General features: G+C 36.4%; 1 protein-coding gene across 4 annotated transcripts in view; it reads left to right on the forward strand.

Moving 5' to 3' along the window:
- FIGN (fidgetin, microtubule severing factor) overlaps nucleotides 1–18063 on the forward strand; it is a 106204-nt gene that overhangs the window by 24913 nt on the left and 63228 nt on the right. The window contains exon 1 of one of the 4 annotated variants that reach the window (XM_032114626.1): nucleotides 15250–15343. The exons of the other annotated variants lie outside the window; for them this stretch is intronic. The gene's annotated coding sequence lies outside the window, so the exon portion shown is untranslated. Of the gene's footprint in view, nucleotides 1–15249; nucleotides 15344–18063 lie in introns of those variants that run through there. 4 annotated transcript variants of the gene reach the window in all.

An 18063-nucleotide genomic window follows, 5' to 3' on the forward strand; every position in this document is an offset into this window, starting at 1 on the left:
TCCCCTACAAAAAGTCATTTAATTGAATTCTAGTAGATCAGAGCAATAAACTGAATTTATAATACGTGATCTGCTTTTACCAATGATATCTGTGAAAGCGGTATTGACTGGCTGTGTTACTCATCTTTTATCTCTCTTTGTAGAATGTGAGATGTTTTGAAAATGCAAAGCCAGATCCTACTAATCATATTGCATTTATCATATTTAATGTTGGCTTTGGCTCAGTTCTTATATGTATAAAAATTCTGGAATTTATATGCACATCTGTTTTCTGTGTGTCCTGTTTAAAAAAAACCACCCAAAAAACAACAATAAAAAACCCCAAAAACAACAAAAAACCCCCTTCATACATCATATGCTGCAAAGATCTACTTTATATTCTTTTAGAGGACAAACTCCATTAGATATGCACTTACTGTACATTGGATTGTAAATCTTACAATTTAATGGTAATTCAGTGAGCAGTTATTGCTTCTGTGGCCTTTTTTCTTTCTTTTTTGTCCCATCTCACTTGTGAAATAGGGTTACCCTTTACAAGTGTCACATCCATAGATTCATCTTTTGTACTCTATAGTTGTTCCTAGTGCATCATTCTAAGTGAAAAGAAAAATAGGAAGCCAAAGCTACAGGAGGGGCATTGGGGGAGGGAGTTCTATACATAGAAATACAGCATATAGCAGCAGAAAGACCAAGGCAGTTTAGCATCAATCTAACAGATTAAAATTTTGCTGTAAAGGTACATTTTCTTTAACCTCATTCTCATTCGTTTTCCCGTACCACTGTAGTTGACGTTTGAATTCCCAGGAAGCAGAAATGGTGTCTTAATGATACGAGCCTTTTTGCCTCTCTTACACTGTTAATACTCTTAGCCCTTTTCTGATATGAAATACTTTTTGCAGAAACAATATACACATTTGTAAAGAAATTATAAAAGGATTCTCCTTTTGAAGATAATGAGTTCTCTTCAGGAACTGCAGGTTACGTGAAACACAAATGAGCTCTAAGTGGAGGGATTTAAAGTCCTGCTACAGCATTTAATTTCTTGAGGAAAGGAGTTCAGTTCAAGGTTAGCCTGTTATTGTGGCACTGGCAACTACTTCTCTCATTCCTGTTCTTCTGCCAGCAGTACTGCACAAAAGGCAGTCATTTTTATTTAATACGTAGGGAGGTATTAATCACTGCAGTGTTTTGTCGCAAAAATTTGTCTTATCAAATTCATTGTTTCACCACTCATGACAATAATAGGTGTTTAATTACTCCATAAGAGCAGTTTATAGATTCCATTTTTCCTGTTTGCTGGACAAATGGTATTGATTTTGTACTTTGATGCAACATGAAACTGTATTAAACACAATTAGAATTCTAAAGCTGGTAATGTGTATCAGTTATGGTAACTGAGCTCCTTGGTAAAGAAACAGCATCTTCCAAATTTTCACTACATTTCGATTCTCAGGAGAAGAAAAGATCTTTAAGGACATACCTTTTATTGCATGAGCTCTTGCTGTCTTTTTTCTTGTTTTTCACTAGCATTTATGCTTGCTACAAACTTTACATATTTAACACAAATGGTTTATATAATATTTTTTCAGTTAATAGTCCCTTTATTGTGCTAATAAGTTGTGCAGATTCCAACCTATTCAACAATTTTACCATTGTCTCATCCTACCTTCATGCCATACTTATGAACAAGATACCTTTTGTGAAAAATAACAATTATGTACCCCAAGCTTGACTTTGGACAGTAAAAATTTATGAGGCTGGGGAAGATAGAAGATTTCTATTTTTCCTAGAGCTCTCAGTTTTCTTGAAAAGGTAGCTATTAAGCCACATATGGGTTTTTCTTTTACTTTCTTTTTTAAAATTTTCTTTTAGTGATGGTTATTATTATACTGTCATTCATGGCATGTTTTTGATATATCAGTACCTGCATAGACTTGAGTCTTTTCTTTGGGTAGGATTTTAGTGGATTTACAAAAGTTGGACTGCCAAAATGATTGCTTATTGCTTCCTTTATGGTCAGTACATTTTTAATTACAATTCTTTTCTGCTGCTGGTGCTTGTGTAACAATTTTCAGTTGGGAGTGTTTAATGTTTTCGTATTTTGTGTTTGCTTTGTTTCCAAAGAGTCAGAATTAAACAGCATGAGTTGAAGGTGAGCATACTCAAGTATCTATATCTGAATCAAGAAAAGAAGAATGATTCCTGTCAATGTGCATTCTATTTTACAAGCTTGCTTATGTAACCAAATCTTACGATATTTGTAGTTTGTTGGGTTCAAGCTTCTAGGTATATAAATTAGATAACATCCTTAGTGTACAATTCCTAGGTTTTCTTCTTCTTTAATTTTATTTCTAGGTTCTGCTTGTAGCCTGTATTTTACCTTGTTTAGCTCAGTTTGGGTATTTCTTAAAAAGACAGAATTTGTGAAAAATGTACCATTATTGAAGAACGTTTTTGAAGAAAGCATGTTATGGACAGTAATATCTGTGTTAAATTTTTCCTGCATCTAAATGCTTTCAAAGTACAGGTTAAGCAGAGAAAGAAAATCCATTTATTTGAAATAGTCATTGAGTTGCATATGAAGGTGTGGTGTGTGCTTGTTGGGGAGCATGGTTAGTATCAATAAACATCCATTGTTTAATCACCAGTTTTTAAAGGAAGGTGTATTTTTGTTCCCTTCTTTGGGGATCTGTTCATATTGCAGTTTCACAAAATGTGTATTAATGTACCTATATTCATAGTTGTTTCACATCTTTTACAGAATATTCCCTGAACTCTGAGAAGCTCCAATTCCTTATTTAAGCTTACCTTAAGAGCTTCAGTGGGACTAGTCATCCTCAAACTTAAGGATGTACTTAAGTTCTTTGCTGAGTCAAACTTTATACTGGGTGGACCTTCTTGTTTCTTCTTTCAGACAAATGATTTATTTCCTATGTGTTCTGAATAACTTGGATACCAATGGCTCATTCCATTGTTTGTGTTTTAGGCAGTGAGTTAGGTGTTCTTTGGTTTATGAAAATCAATACAAATTTCAATTACACAAACAGCAGGTGAGACATTAAAATTAAAAGGATGTAGGATGCACATTTTAATCTGTGGTGATGTCTCAGCTATCCAGATGTTATGGGAAAATTGAATAAGTGTAAGTGGGATTCTGAATAATTGAATATATTGTTCTTATTTATTTGGATTACTGTAGCACTTAGAGGTCTCAACCAAGATGGTGACCTTGTTGTGCTGGTATTGTAAAAACATGTAGTGAGAGACTGTTCTGCGTCAGAGGGGTTACATTCTAAATAGCTGAGACGCACAAAGGTTAATAGGGACACAAAGAGGCGCTGAAATGTGAAGAGACTTGCCCAAGGTCATATAGCAGGTCAGTAGCAGAGCTGTGAGTTAAGCCTACATCTCTGGACTCCTATGCACTAGATTGCTTCTCCAATGATTAAACTATCTGCCTTTAATAGCTATTGAGGGAAGTAATTGTCTTTGATTTAGCAGGGAATTTTGGACAGTGATATTTGTCTGCATTTCTACTTGGTTTTTGCATGTCATAGAAAATCTAGAGATACAATCCGATAATACGAGAAAGAACATTAAAGCATGATTCTTGTTTTGCCTCACTTATTGTAAATTTTGCAGATACTTCTGGAGAGGTGGATGCTGTTTCGTAGAGTGCTAGCTGCAACTGCTGGTGTTTTTTGCTGACTTACACACCTATTTTTGCTTTATGTAAAATCAGAGGTGGGGCTAGCCACTTTCATTGGCTCTCAGGGAATAAAGTTTTAATTACTTTGGCCAAGCCATCCTGAAGCTTGTATCCTCCTTATGACAGTTCACTTCAGAAGCTACACTGCTTCATTTCAGTAACTTTATTACCATTTGGCTCAGAGATTGCTATTTCGCCTTGGCCACAGATTTCATCAGTTGCCCGGTTCACCTTTGTCCACACTATACTTGTGAAATGACCTGCTCCTTTAGTGCTTGTCAATAGTAAATTGCTGCATCCTTAGTGTCCAGGCTGAAGCACAGTAAAGAACACAACTCTTTATTAAATTACTGGATTTTACACTAAATTTTTTTGGATTAAACCTGAATGTGAAAAGTCTTAATTACCATTTAATACCAAGTAATTAAAGCGCTGGCCAGGGTCAACTATATAAAGTGCATCAGTTTGAACTGCCACCTGATTAATAGGCTTGGTGATATAAAAAGTTCAGCACAAAAGCATGCTCTGCCAGGGTCACTGCTTTAACAGCTGTAGAAAGACCAGTTTTTGCTGTAATTCGGGTCTAACAATTGGATCAAAATCATAATTTGTGAGGTGTTCATGGTTGGTTTCTCCAGTGTGACGTCAGATGAATTATCTGAATTTGACATCAGTTAAATTGGTTTTGTAGGATATATTGATCAGCAAACTGGTTTGGCTCAGATGTTTCTTAATTTCATTTACATTCTTCAAAATGAGCAATCAAGTAGAGTTTTTTTTCCATCTTCCAAATCAGAGTCAAGTCCAGGGAAGGATAGAAGGTAGTAATATACATCAGTTCTGTGTCTGTATTTTCATCTCTTCGCATACAATCATTGATTTATTGTAGCTCAGGTGCTGTCTGCACTTTGGCTTGTGTTTGCCTGGGAGTGTGTGTTTGGGAGTGTGTGTCCACAGAGTAACACCAAATAGCTGGCTTAATGGCTGTATTTTTATATCCCTGTACATACATCTTTATCTATATATATGCACATATACATACCTCCAAGTATTGTGTTGTAAAAGCTTTTCCTGTCCCATGCTTAGCCCCAGAGGCTCTGGTCTGCAGGATCATTTGAAAATTGTGCTGTGTTCATGTTTAGTATAGCAGTGTGGCATTTTGTTTTGTTTTTTAAACTCTTAACACTTTATTGATGGGGCCTGAACAAACTGCTGCACCTTCAGAGGACTCAATTAGCTTTTTCCAGGCTCAGTGTGTGTGCAGCAGGCAGCCCATGAATTAGCAATTGCAGGATGGGAGCTATAATGATTTTCACCTACTGACGGCTCTGTGAGCATTAATTTTGACAACACCCTACAAAGTAGGGAAGCGTGGTTATCCCCACTTTATTACTGAGCCCACCAGAGGAAGGATTAAAGTCTCGATCTTACTGATAAGTGTGCATGTGCTTAGCTCTAAAACAGTAGGCAGACCTATGTGTTTTAAGTGGAAGAGCCTTTTTCAGCAAAGTTAAGGAAATATGTTTTGAGCTAATTTTCTAATAGAGCAGAATATTTCCATGTCAAAGCTATGTTTTGGGTCTGGGATACTTGATTCTAGCTTAGTTTTTCATACTTCAGCACACCACTTTCAAATAAACTTTCAAATTCTTGTTTTTATTAAGTAGTACAATGATTACTTAATATACAATAGCAAAATTCTTAGCTCTCATATTTCCAGTGAAGATTGATGACAGTCATGTGAGTTTTTGCTGTGAATTCAGTTCAATTTTGGTGTAAGTGTGGATCAGATATTTTACTTAGCTTTTTTGTTAATGTTTTTGAATGCAAATTTTGTATTGAACTATGTTCTGTATAGTTATAACACACAAGGTCCTTAGCTGAGATTCAGGTCTCTGTACTGGGTGCCCCACTTCTCTGTAAGAGCACATGTGAAGAGGATACAGTTAAATCCAACAGAGATGAAATCAGGAGAAACAGTTCTCTTGGCTTTTTTTTTTTTTTTTTCCCCAACCTTCTTTGGAAACCACAGCTGTGGTAGCTCATCCAGCCATGAAAGGGCCCAATGAGCTCTTCCTTCAGCCTGGCTGGAGGTGAATTCCCCATCCCTCTAGGCAAGCCAAAATTTCCTTGAGGGCAGCTCATGGGCTCCCTCGCAGCATCCTGCTCCAGTACTCTCTTGGGCACAGAGTGCCGGTTCTGGGAGCTACGTTCAGGTTTTGCAGGGAGCTGGGATTGATATGATTCCATCCTCTGTCCTGAGCTGCAGGATTTGGTTTGTGTCCAGCTCTACAAATGGAGCACTGCATGGGCAGCTCAGGACCATATTGCACATGGTGCCATATGGGGCTGGCACAGTTGCTGCCGAGCTCCTGTTCCTTTCTCTCCAGATGCTCGTAAGCTCTCCTTTAATTTGTCAGTTGTGGAGAGCACATTTTAAATAATAAACGGGAAATCCGACTTCCTTTCAGTTTTTTTTTATTTCAGGGTTTTCTCATGATCTGTTTCTGTTAAGGATAAATGTCTCTGCTAGATGGGAATAAACACTCTGATGCATGTTCATGGACTCTGAGATAGTGTTCAAAGCAGTTACAGGTTGTTTTGTTAAACACATGCCTTTCAGTTTTACTCTTTGAACAGAACTGGCACAGCAATAAATTGAAACTTCACAGTATTTCAGGTTCTGATAAATAGACACAGCAAGCCTAGCTATTTTTTAATATTCCTACTATGATGAAGTACGTTTAGCTGAATGATTCTGGAGAGATGAACAATTTTGGCATACTGAGCAAAGAAAAGGGAGCTGTGCGATGCTAAGTAAGTGATTCACTGATTAAAGTATAGAAATTATGCCTCAGGCTGTGCTCTAGTTGGACTTTCCTAAAAAACTGTGTTCTTTTCATAATATAGCTGATACACATGAAGTAATATAAAAATGTCAGTCATTCAGGTATTTGTACACACATTTCCAAAAGTCTTGCCCTATTTTTCAGGTGCTAAAATAGAGGCTGAAGAAAGTTGCTTGAGTAGCACTGTGATCTAGCAGGCTGTGACTCTTGTGGTAGTCAGATGAGATTACAAGGTGATCTTGTAAAAGGGTTAAATTTTGAAAAGGTAGTGGGGAAAACCAGAAAGGATTTATTAGTGTATTTGATACTGTTTTCTGTTCAGACAGTAGAAGATTGATGACAATAGCAGCAGCTTTCTTTTTTAAACTCAATCTAGGCTTCTCAAGCATGTTCATATTCTCTGGTAGAATCTGTTGGAAATCTGTCCACAGGACTCCAGATCATCACAGCTGAAAATCTTAGACTGGAAAAATGAGTGTCATGATAAGAAGAACCCATTGTTGTCCAAGTCTCTTGTTCCAAGACTTAGTGACAAGTTCAAAACAGCCCTCCTGTGAATACATGGCAAGAATCTGAAAAATTAGAGCTCAAGCTCTCTGTCTTTTACTACGCTGGTTCTTTACTCTCAGATACTTAAAAAACTAGCCTCTGGTTTAAAATTGTTTGTAGTGAGCACTTTGGTAGGAACATATGTGTAAAAATGCACTGTAGAGACTCCCACAGCTGCATGCAAACAGAACTAAATGAACAGCAGCATTGTGGGGTTTAATTTTTTATATTCTGGAAAACTCTCCCAAGGACAGACCAACTAAATGATATTACAGCCTGCTCTGAGAAGGTGAAGGTTGGTAACTGGGAGAAAAGAAAAGAGAATTATGATAAAGGTTGATACCCAATCTAAATAAATACTTGAAAGCTCTTCAACAATTTGCGGCCTGTCGAATTTTTCAATGTACCAAACTGTTCCATGCAAAGTAAGATGCTGAATGCTGACATATTTCCATTGAGTGACATGAGTCCGTCTCAATTCTGATACCTGCTTGACACAAATAAAAGAAGAAAGAGTTGTCTGAACAAAACATAGAATTGTTTGGTTCTATTAAGAAATGTCACCATTTATCTAAGTAAAACTATTAAGCCATAGCCTGTATCTTTTCTTTCACCTTGGTGTATGTCAAGGGTAAAAGTTCAATCCAATCCTTTTCATGTATATAATCATGGAGTGTAATTAATTACAATCTAGTTCTTTTGAAAAGAGTCCATTAAGAAATCATACCAGATGAACAACCATTAAAGTAGAAAATTCGATGCATTAAGAATTACAGGCTTGCTATGTAAACTTTATATAGCATTTACCAACACTTAGAGTTACATTAAGAGTAACTTATGTGTTGTGGCAGTATTCACAGAAATGAAAATTAGAGGAAAAAATAACATACAACTCTACCAAGCCTGTGTCCTTCTCATTAAGAGAGAACATTGACTGTCACTGTGGAGCAAGGAAAGCTTTGCATGATCTTATGACAAAATGACTGATGTTAAATAATGGTTTACAAATTAGTAACTGACCACACAATACTACAAATTAATTGTTCACATGGAAAAATATTTTGCCTTCCATTAAAAGAATACAAAATAATAGAAGAAGCCCAAACTAATTTGCTGTCCTAGAGGGAGATAAACTGGGTCTAAATAAGTTATCTGAGTTCTTGCATAGCACTGCAGCTGCCACAAAGCAGCCCTAGTAGGCTACTCAGTAAAGCGCTGGGCCATTGAGGCGCACTGGCCATTGCAGGTACCTAAACAGTGGGTGCATCAAGCATGGATCTGGAGGAGCTCAGTGAGGTAGGAAGATAGGTCTGAAATAAAAATGTACGTTTGCAAACATGACTGTAAAAAGAGCCATGCAAGCTTAAATTGAAGACCTGCCTGTCTGTCTCTTGGCCTAGGTCAGTAATGGGTGGCAGAGTGTGAAGTGCCCCAGGTGTGGAACTGTGCAGGAGCTGCAGACTTTGAGGCAGGAGCAGAGTGCGCCCACACTGCCACAGGCCCTGCGGGACGGGCTGCAGTGCTCAGCTGGGTGTTTAGTTTCCAAAGAGATGTGACTGCAGTGTGTAAAGCCATTGGATGAGAAATAGGAATGTTTTAACTCATGGCCATAATATCTAGCCATTGAAGCAGGTTTAGGGAGAGCTTTTTTTTATTCAGTGGACAATTGTTAGCTATTAGCTGGAAATATGCTAATGGATCTAATAGGAATAAAGTAAGAAAGGATTCCATAAAATGGCTCAAACTATCACATTTAATAGGCAGTGTTAATCCTTCTGTAGTTTTTTTAATCACTGTCAACTTCTAGAGAAGTAATATTTTTCCACTGTCAAATTTCATAGATTGGAAATGTCTTAAAATTGTAATTTCCAACAAATTTATGTAGACTTTTTCATAGGAATACATATACTGCTATGAGTACTCAATTAGAAAGTTTTTAAAAGGAAAAAATTATTAAAGTAGAGCCTTCCAAGGCCCAGTCTTCATGGAATCAGTCAGTAGAAAGAGTCTTACTTATGGTACCTCAAAAAATGTTCTGCCAGAAGAAAATAGTGTATTTAAGGCAGAGATAAGAGAGTGGTAGACTTTAGGGGGAAAAAAAAGTGTGGTGTTTTTTTGTTTGGTTGGAATTTTTTTTGACAGGCTACAAAGTACAACTGGTGTGGTGGAAAGAGAGAGAGCTGCTGTATCCTGGCAGTATTTTGTGACCTGGCAGTATTTGTTAGGAAGGGCCAAGGAATGTAGGCAAAGGTTTTGCTATGGTTGTGCTTCATCTGAAAGATCCCATGGTCCTGCTCATGGGGAGCTTGACAGGGAGAATGTTTGTGGGACATCGTGGTTATCTGCAGCTGTTGAGGGTCACCTTTGCACCGTCCTCACTCTCTCATCTGCTCTGGGCGTTTTCCTGTGTAATGGTGGTGGTGGTGGTTGTGGTTGTTGAGAGACAGAGAGGCAGCAAGTGCAGTTGCATTATGTGTGTAAGAGTTGTACCTCTGCTAAGTCAATTGCTTTTGGAGAGAGAACTAGAACAAATGTATGACTGGAAGAAACTATCACGAGTTTAAGTTGCTTTTGTATCATTTAAATTGCTTTTCATCGTTTGCAAGATGGCTTTTTAGTAGCAATCTTTGTGTTGCTTGTACAATAAAAGCATCATTCAGGAAAACCATGTTTCAGTATGGCTTAAATAAATAGATAAAGAAGCTTCCACTTTTTGAAAGTGAGATTTCCCCCCTAGGTGGAGTGTAGCCATGTTAATAATGCCCTTTCAACATGTCTGGTGTAGAGTAGCTGGGAAGGCTTTTTTTGGTTGATTAGAGGGCTTGTTTTGGTTGTTTTTTTTTTTTTTTTTTTTTTTTTTGTAGGGTTTTTTTTAACTTGTCAGGCCAGGTCACCTAATTAGGAAAAAGCAGTTAAGTTTTCAGCACTTTAGATCTTCCTTTTGGTCAAGTTACTTGAAATCTCTCTTTTTAAAGTGGAAGTTTTTGTGTCAACTGAAGTCTGGCACTTTGACAGTCATCAGAATGTGAAATAATGAATTTATTAATTACTGATGACAAAACATTTGCAATAGCACTTAAATGCATTGTGGAAATGTTAAAGAATATTCCTTAATATCATGCTACTGGGACTTAACATTTCCAGGTATCATTAAATATTGAGAATTGACTCCAAGTACATCAAAATTAGGAATCACTTTGCACAACTTTTATGTTTTACTCTTCTTACAAGTTAGTAATTGGAGTATTTAACCTTACTCTCCCTCAGTTTATTAGAAAATGCTATTTTTTTAACTATTAAAAAAATACTAAAGGAGATCAAGCAGTTATTTTGACAAAGAGCTTGAAACATTCTTGCCTAAATTCCACAAATAAAAAAGCCAGCTAAATTATCACCCTGAGCAGATTTGCACAGGGACCTCAGTCAACCTTTATAAAGGATAATTACACTGGCGTTTTAACATGGGGCAAAGGAAATGATAAAATTAGGGCATAAGAGATACTGCTCCTATTTTGAGAACACAGTAGAGTAATTGGTAGGGGATTTTTATTGCTGTTTTATTATACAGAGAGGTTTTTTTACTTTCACATGTTTAGATATTTTTTTCAGGCTCTAAAGCCTTGTGTTTAGTGGCATGAATCTGGGAAGAGATCTCCTAATGTATTAGTAGTACGTTTTTGAAGTTGTGGATGTTTTAACTCTGCAGCTTTGGTCACCTCTCCCCTAACTCTTCTTATCTTCTGCCTTATCTTCTTTGCAAAAGGATATATAAAATTAATTTTAAAAATTAATCTAAAAATTAAAAAAATTTAAAAATAGAAAATTTTCATGCAATCTTGCTAATGCTTTTTCAGGTCTCCTGTGATTAATTTAAAACTCTTCAAAATTATTTTTCTGGGAGTTGTTCCTTGCAAAATACAGGCATGAATTCATAGTTTTGTTTTGGTTTATTTTTCAGGATTTGTTTGACAGAATTTCACCTAACACTATTTCCAAACCAGCAAGCTTCACTTAATTTCAGCCCCAAATTACATCATTCGACCCTAGGAGAAGTTTCCTCCATTTCAACAAATCGAGCCCAAGTTTGTGTGACAGTGGATAGATGAGGTGAGCTGATGAGGGTCTGGGAGGCATTGCAATCAGAGTGGCAGGTGAGGCAGCTCTCAGTGAATGGATTTGAAGGACTAAATGTGAGGGTTTAGAGAAGGAGGAATTGCCATAGTGGATTACATCTGAAGTCCATCATGAAAATATCTCAAGTTTGTCAGTCGCTGTCAGAAAACACATTAGAGAAAGATGTATGGAAATCGTGGCAACAATTAAAAACAAGCTGTGTGAGAAGAATTCTGTCAATTAAGTCTAGATCTATTTCAGAAAATCTGTGCTTCCTAAAGTTTTCTATTGGTAATCTTAACCCAAGGCAGTTTATTGTGTTATAATTGAATTGCACACACATCATCAGACTGGTATGAGTTTTCTTTTCCTGTTTGTTTTCCCCAGCTGTGGATTAATGCAGTTAGACAATACGTTCCCTGTGAACTATGAGTTATCTGTCAGCAGATACTAAGATGAAGAGCAAGGACTATTTTTAGTGTAATCAAACAGCTTAATTGAATTTGGGATATTTGCTTTGAGTTAGATATAGTGGCAGGAAAAATTTGTAAGGAAAGCTGAACCTGCCTGTACTAAAATTTGCTCTCAATATGGATGCTCTTACAAGGACTGGATAGCTGCAGAGGACTCACTTACATTGTAAAAATATACATGATTCATTTCAATTGGTCTTTTAAGTTTTTAAAATCACATTTGTCCTCTTGCTGCACTGTTTTTGCCAGTGTAAAGATCATAGGTTTTATTTGATTATATTTTGGTAATCTGTTAAATGAGACTGGGTCACCTTGCGCCATGCAACATTTCACTTCACTGCTAAAACTTAATGCCATCTTTTTATCTTTCACTGAGTGGATGTCAGAGGACACAACATTAATATAAGACAGGCATCTCTAATATTTCATGAATGGCCTTTTAAAAAAAACCCTCAAAAAACAAACCTAGGAAGTAAAAATTGACACTAGGCTAGTGAATTTAATCACCTTTCTCAAATGTTGAATGGTTTTCCATTTATGTATCTCATCTATTACAAGACCTATTCTTTGTCAGGCAAGGCTATTAAAAAGCACAGGTGGTTTCCTTGGATTGAATATATTGTTTTCCTCAAGGAATGGGGAGACTGAGAGATTTCCATGAAAAAGTGATCAAAAACTGAAGATAATATCCCAAAATAAGACTCATAGCTTTTTAGTTGGATTAGGGTTCATTATTAAAAACTGGAAGACCTGGGATTTGGTGCCTTTTTGTAATTTTTTTTGTTTACTTCACCTTCTGGGCCTTAAAAAGTAGTCTATACTTTCCAGCTCTACAGGGATGTCAGGTAAGTTAAATCAGGACCTAATAAAGCGTTCTAAAAAAGTGCATGCTACTAGTAAATTATGGAGTCTTTGCCTTCTTTTTTTTTGTATATTGCATTTGTCAAATGTACTATTCCAAAATCACATGGCAATGTATACAGATGTTGATAGCTATGTGTACATTTATACTTTTCTATGTTATATGTCTACAAATGTATTTAGATGTATCAAAATGTTGGGTTAGATACAGCTTTTTTTTGGCAGTATCTCTGCATACTAGTTTTTGTATGTGGTAGAAAATACTTAATGCTTACCTGCTTAGACATGTGAGGGTGATGTATTTTTTGCATTCTCTGATACTTAGGGATAGGAGAACTCGTGTAAAATTCTGAATATAACTTCTAATCCTTAACTGGACTAATTGTGCCATTAGATTAAAGCATCAGAGAGAGGGATAGCTATGGTGGTGTGCAGGACTTGAGCAGAAATAATCATCTTGTAGTCCGGATCATGTACTGAGAGAATGCATTCATGTTTCAGCTCTAAACACACATATCCAAAACTTGATTAAGCTATTAGTGAAAATTGGTATCTAATTTATATGTAGTAGTTTGGGAGAAAAAGAGTGGAAGAGACCTTTTGGATCATCAGTCCGGTCATCTGTTGCTGGAGACAGCATGTCATATGATTTCTTCCCTAAATTTGTTGGATTCCATAAATTTATGAAGCTCCATGCTTAGCATTGAATATCTCCACAAAATTTATATTTTATTTGGCAATAATCAGTGTTAGTAAGTTCACTTATATTAGCATAGTAGAAATTTAGAAATGACTAGCTAGATATACTGGTTAGGTAAACAGTTTGATGGAATTAATTCATTCCTATTTTCTAAAATAAGCGTGCAAAGAACTGCCACCATTTTTTTCCCTCCTGACAATTCTGCTGTCTTTTAAGTTCAGAACAAATGCAGATTTATCCTCAGTATTGGCCTCCCGTCTAGGAATCAGATGGTTTTAACATGGTCCTTGATTTCTCTATAGAACATTGGCTGAGATAGGTGGCTTTCCAGGCAGATTTTGTGGACTAATAGGTGACCTGTGCTGCAACCAAATGCCGCCGTTAAATTTCCTCAGCCTTTAGACTCTGTAACTATGGGGGTTTTGTTTTGGTTATTAATGTGGATTCTTTTTAATTCTCACAAGCAGATGTAAAAATCTATCACATATGACGATATGTAGATTTGTGGCAGTCCTGAGAGGACCTTGGGTCCATAAACCAGTGGCTTTTTTATGTAATGCTGCATAAATGCTGTATTTTCATCTGTGACAGATATAATCTTGAACCTGTATTTTTCATGTTACTTAACCGTTTCAGAACATCATGTGTGAGAGAACACATCAAAATGGAAATTGCTTCTACAGAGGCAGCAATAAATATTGGATGGGTATATTGCATTGTTGGGCTCCATGTGTTTTAGGATATTCTCAATTCTCTTGCCCTAATCAACACTGTAAATACATGCTGCATTTTCTGGTCATCCATTTGTTGGATTAACAGTTTGGACCTTGCAGTTTCTACCATATGTTTTGATTCTTTACTGTATATAGTCATGGTTATATAAGAGCATCCTCTAACAATATTACTCTGAAACCTGTCTTTTCCATCTATTCAAATAATGCAAATTCTGTGCATTATATGTTTAGTTAACTTGTAGATACTTGAAAATTAGGTAGTTAAGCTGAGAAAAGTCTTTACATTCATGCAAAAGTCTGTATCCCTGTGACACAGAAGTTTGCTGTCTTCTAATTTAAATACTGGAAGGGATTGTGTTTTGTTTTTAAAAAGGTACATACTGTTTAATCTCCAGCAGAGATTAAAATAGTTCATAGTGTATAATTGAAATACATCAGTATTTGCAGCGATATATTATGTAAAAAGAAAAATAAACCAATATAGGGCAAATATATCTGATTCTGACAGTTTTGTGCAAGAGGTTTTAGACAAAGTTGTTGGCATATTGCTTTTTTTGAATACTCCCTTAAAGGATTTTGCTTAAGTCACTTCTCCCTTAAAGTCTTTATAAACAAGTAGTACACGTCCCATTTTTTATCTACTCTCTGCTTTATGCAGAGTTCGAATAGAATCATAGTTCCCCACCTCGTCTTTCAAGTGAGCATAGTAAGTGTCATGGCCATGAAACTTATTTAGTTTTTGGGCCCTTTATTGTGTCAGTGATACCCCTGTGTTCATAAGAGCCTGAGTACTCTTATGAATGGCTTTCCAGCACCAGACATAGTATATCCCAATTTTCTATTGTATACTTTCCTCTGTGGATCAATATGGATTTTAATTAACATCCTAACAAAACTACAGTTATGCTCAAAGGTCACTCTCCCTGTGGATCTTGCCGGGAACTTGGTCTTCAGCAAGTTCCTATCACACCAGATGCTGTCGAGAACAACCATAACTGAAATCGCTTTTCATTTATCCTCAGGCAAAGGCACTTTTTTTCCCTTTCTTTCTTCTTCAGTAGATATGCACAGAAGTTTGCTAACTGGGGAGATGGAGCTGCAAACCTACTATAAATATCAAAGGTGACTTGATAGAGATTCTTGGAAGAGATTTCCACCATACTTGGAATGCAGTGACACTGTTTCATTCAACTGCTTTTCCACATTGCATTACATTAATAATCGCCTTGCAGGTTTCTTGGCAGATGAAGAGAAAGGGAAAGTTGGATGATGATTTTGAATGAATGAGGATGAAGATGAACTGTTAGCCTTAAAGCTTGTATGAGGTAGTCGGAACACGAAGAGCTGTGAAGTAGGTCAGTACTTTTGTCTTCTTTTTACATCACTTGTTCTGCTGAACTGCTTTTACAAATGTTTAGCTTGTATTCACACATAGCACTGGTATTTCTGTGTCTCCTCCTTGACTGTACACTATCTGAGATTATTTTCAGCTGTTTTATCCCTTCTGTCATGTAGCTTTTGAAATCTCTTGTGCTAATAAGCATCTGATAGATCTCACCAGGAGTCTTGGCTTTATCTTTAGTCTTCCTTCATTCTAACAATTCTGCCTACAGTACATACTGTTCACAGGGTAGATCTTGCATATTGCTGTTCAGCTGCCAGGCTCTTGAGTAATAAACCCTGCATTTCATTTCTGAATGAGTGTAAATTATAATTTTAGGAGTGTTGTTCCTCTGACGGAAGACAGAGTCCAATGCCACATCCTTGACAATGGATGAAGAGTGCACAGCAGTCTGGAAAATGAGTTTATCACTGATCAGTCGCTTTCAAAAATTACACCTTATCTGACACTTCCTTCTTGAAGGAGAAGAGCTTTTATAGTGCTGGTTCTTGGGTTTAGAAACTTGGACATTCGGTCCACAATGATATTTCTTTCCAAGGTTCTGTAACAGTTCTGCTAAAAAAGCAAGTTAGCGTTCAACATAATTTCAAGTTATACACAACCAATCTAATAATGAATTCTATTAGTTAATCCAGTTAGAGTTTCAGATGTTTTGTGCTGTTATTTATACTTAAGAAGTTGAATCCAGTATTAAGCAAAACCAAAAAGCCCATTTTTTTTCCTGCATGGTGTTTTGATGTTCAATTGTCTAAATATTGCATTATTGTTATTTGCCCAAGGTCTCTTTAGGCAAAAGGGTAAATTTGATGTCTCTTATCTTTTTCCTTTTGGAAACTGAAATAGGGTGCCCTATTCCTCCCATGTTACAGAACCCAGCAATTCCAGTATTTTCACTTGCATTCTTTAAGGCTTGCAACTAAAGTTTCCCACTATGAAGACACAGACAGCATTATATATAGTGGCAATGAGAAGGAACCTCCCATTAAATAAATGATAATATTAGTCTCCCATTTAAGTGATAATATTAATAATATTGTAAGTTATTATTATCTATTAATTTTGTTTGATATGTGTTTTCTGGTAGCACTTTAAAAATTGCCATCAGTTACCTGCATTGATTAAAGAAAGTAGTGATACTGCTGTGTCATAACATGGACTGGAATCTAAATAGGTGCCCTTTTCAGTATCTACATTATTATTGTCATTAAATCCATTAGTCTTGAGAATAAAAGTTTTAAATTGCTCTGTTACTTAGAACAACTTATACTTTTGCTTAATAAGTTTTTCTTTATCAGATATTACTGTCAGCAGTGCTATATCTGGTAAAACTACTGCATATACACCATCACAGGCTTAGATGTCATTTTATTAGGAGCTGCTGCCTCAGCAGAATGAGAATATTAATCTAAAAGAAGTGTATTTTTTTTTCCAAGCAATATAAACAAATCTATCCTACTTAGATCTGCAGTGTCAATATTTTATACTGCCTGTGTTGACTTACTCACTGTAGTTTTTGGCATATGGGATAACTCTGAAGATTCCAATTCTGGCCTTTCACTTTAGGCCAGTTCAGGGTATTTCCGTCCTTATCTGAGTTATTTTTTCAGCCCCTGAAGAGTTTTCACATTTAATAAATGTGCATTGTGAAATACCCATGTTGCACTGAACATTCCGTCCTTGGCGATATGGGGAGTAGGTACTCCTCTAAGTTTGTTTCATTCTGAACAAAAGCTTTAGCAATTAAATTTTGTCCAGTGTTCTAGAAAGTGTCTACAACTGCTGAAGCTTTTTGAGCTTTGACCTTAGCTTGCAGATCCTCCACTGCTGGAAGAGGGAAAAAAAAAAAATCTACCTGGGAAGGAAGGAAAGTTTGCTGAGCATTTTTAGCAAAAGACAGAGATAGCTTAAGACCCATTTTAGTCAATTCTGGGTTCCTTTCAATACCAAAAAGTTGTAAAGATTTATTCAGTAGGTATTTTTTAGCTTTATTACTTCTATGTTTAGATAATACCATTGTAGGGTCATTATACCAGTAATATTATCACTCACACCCCCATAGAAAATATGAAGGGTTTCTGATGCAAATACTAGCTAAGAGATATAACACTGATTGCGTTGTCAAAGATTTCTTTAGAAACAGTTGTAAATCGGCTGTAAATCACCAGTTCTTTACGTGTGTTCCTCATTCCAGAGCTCATTCCGTAGCATCATAATACCTGTTGTGTGTCCGGTAGAGCCAGTCAGTGACAACCTCACCATGAAATCAGCTTCTCCAGTTAACTTCTGGCCTAGATTTGTTGTTTCTGCTCTCTAGAACATAACATGTTTGCTTAGCTTTAGCCTTTGGAAGTACAGGTTCTTGCTCAGAATTTGCTGGCCATGCTCTCTTGCTTTTCACCCAACTCCTGTTTAAAATACTATCACCCAAATAAAAATCTTTGTATCTTTTATATCATCAAAGTTGTCTGGTTGAAGGTAGTGCCAAAAAAAAAAAATTTTATGGAGGTGTTTACTACTTCTCTGAATAATTTTTCTTTTCTAGTGGTCCTAGTATCATTTATTTCTTTGTCCCTACCATACGTGCTCTGTGGGTTTTTGCTGAACATCTGCAAAATCATGCAATTGTTGCCTTTTTCCCCTGCATGTTAACCTGTATGTATCCACATGATAGTT

This window comes from Corvus moneduloides, chromosome 7 (genome assembly GCF_009650955.1).
Source record: "Corvus moneduloides isolate bCorMon1 chromosome 7, bCorMon1.pri, whole genome shotgun sequence".
In the NCBI taxonomy this organism is placed as follows: domain Eukaryota; kingdom Metazoa; phylum Chordata; class Aves; order Passeriformes; family Corvidae; genus Corvus; species Corvus moneduloides.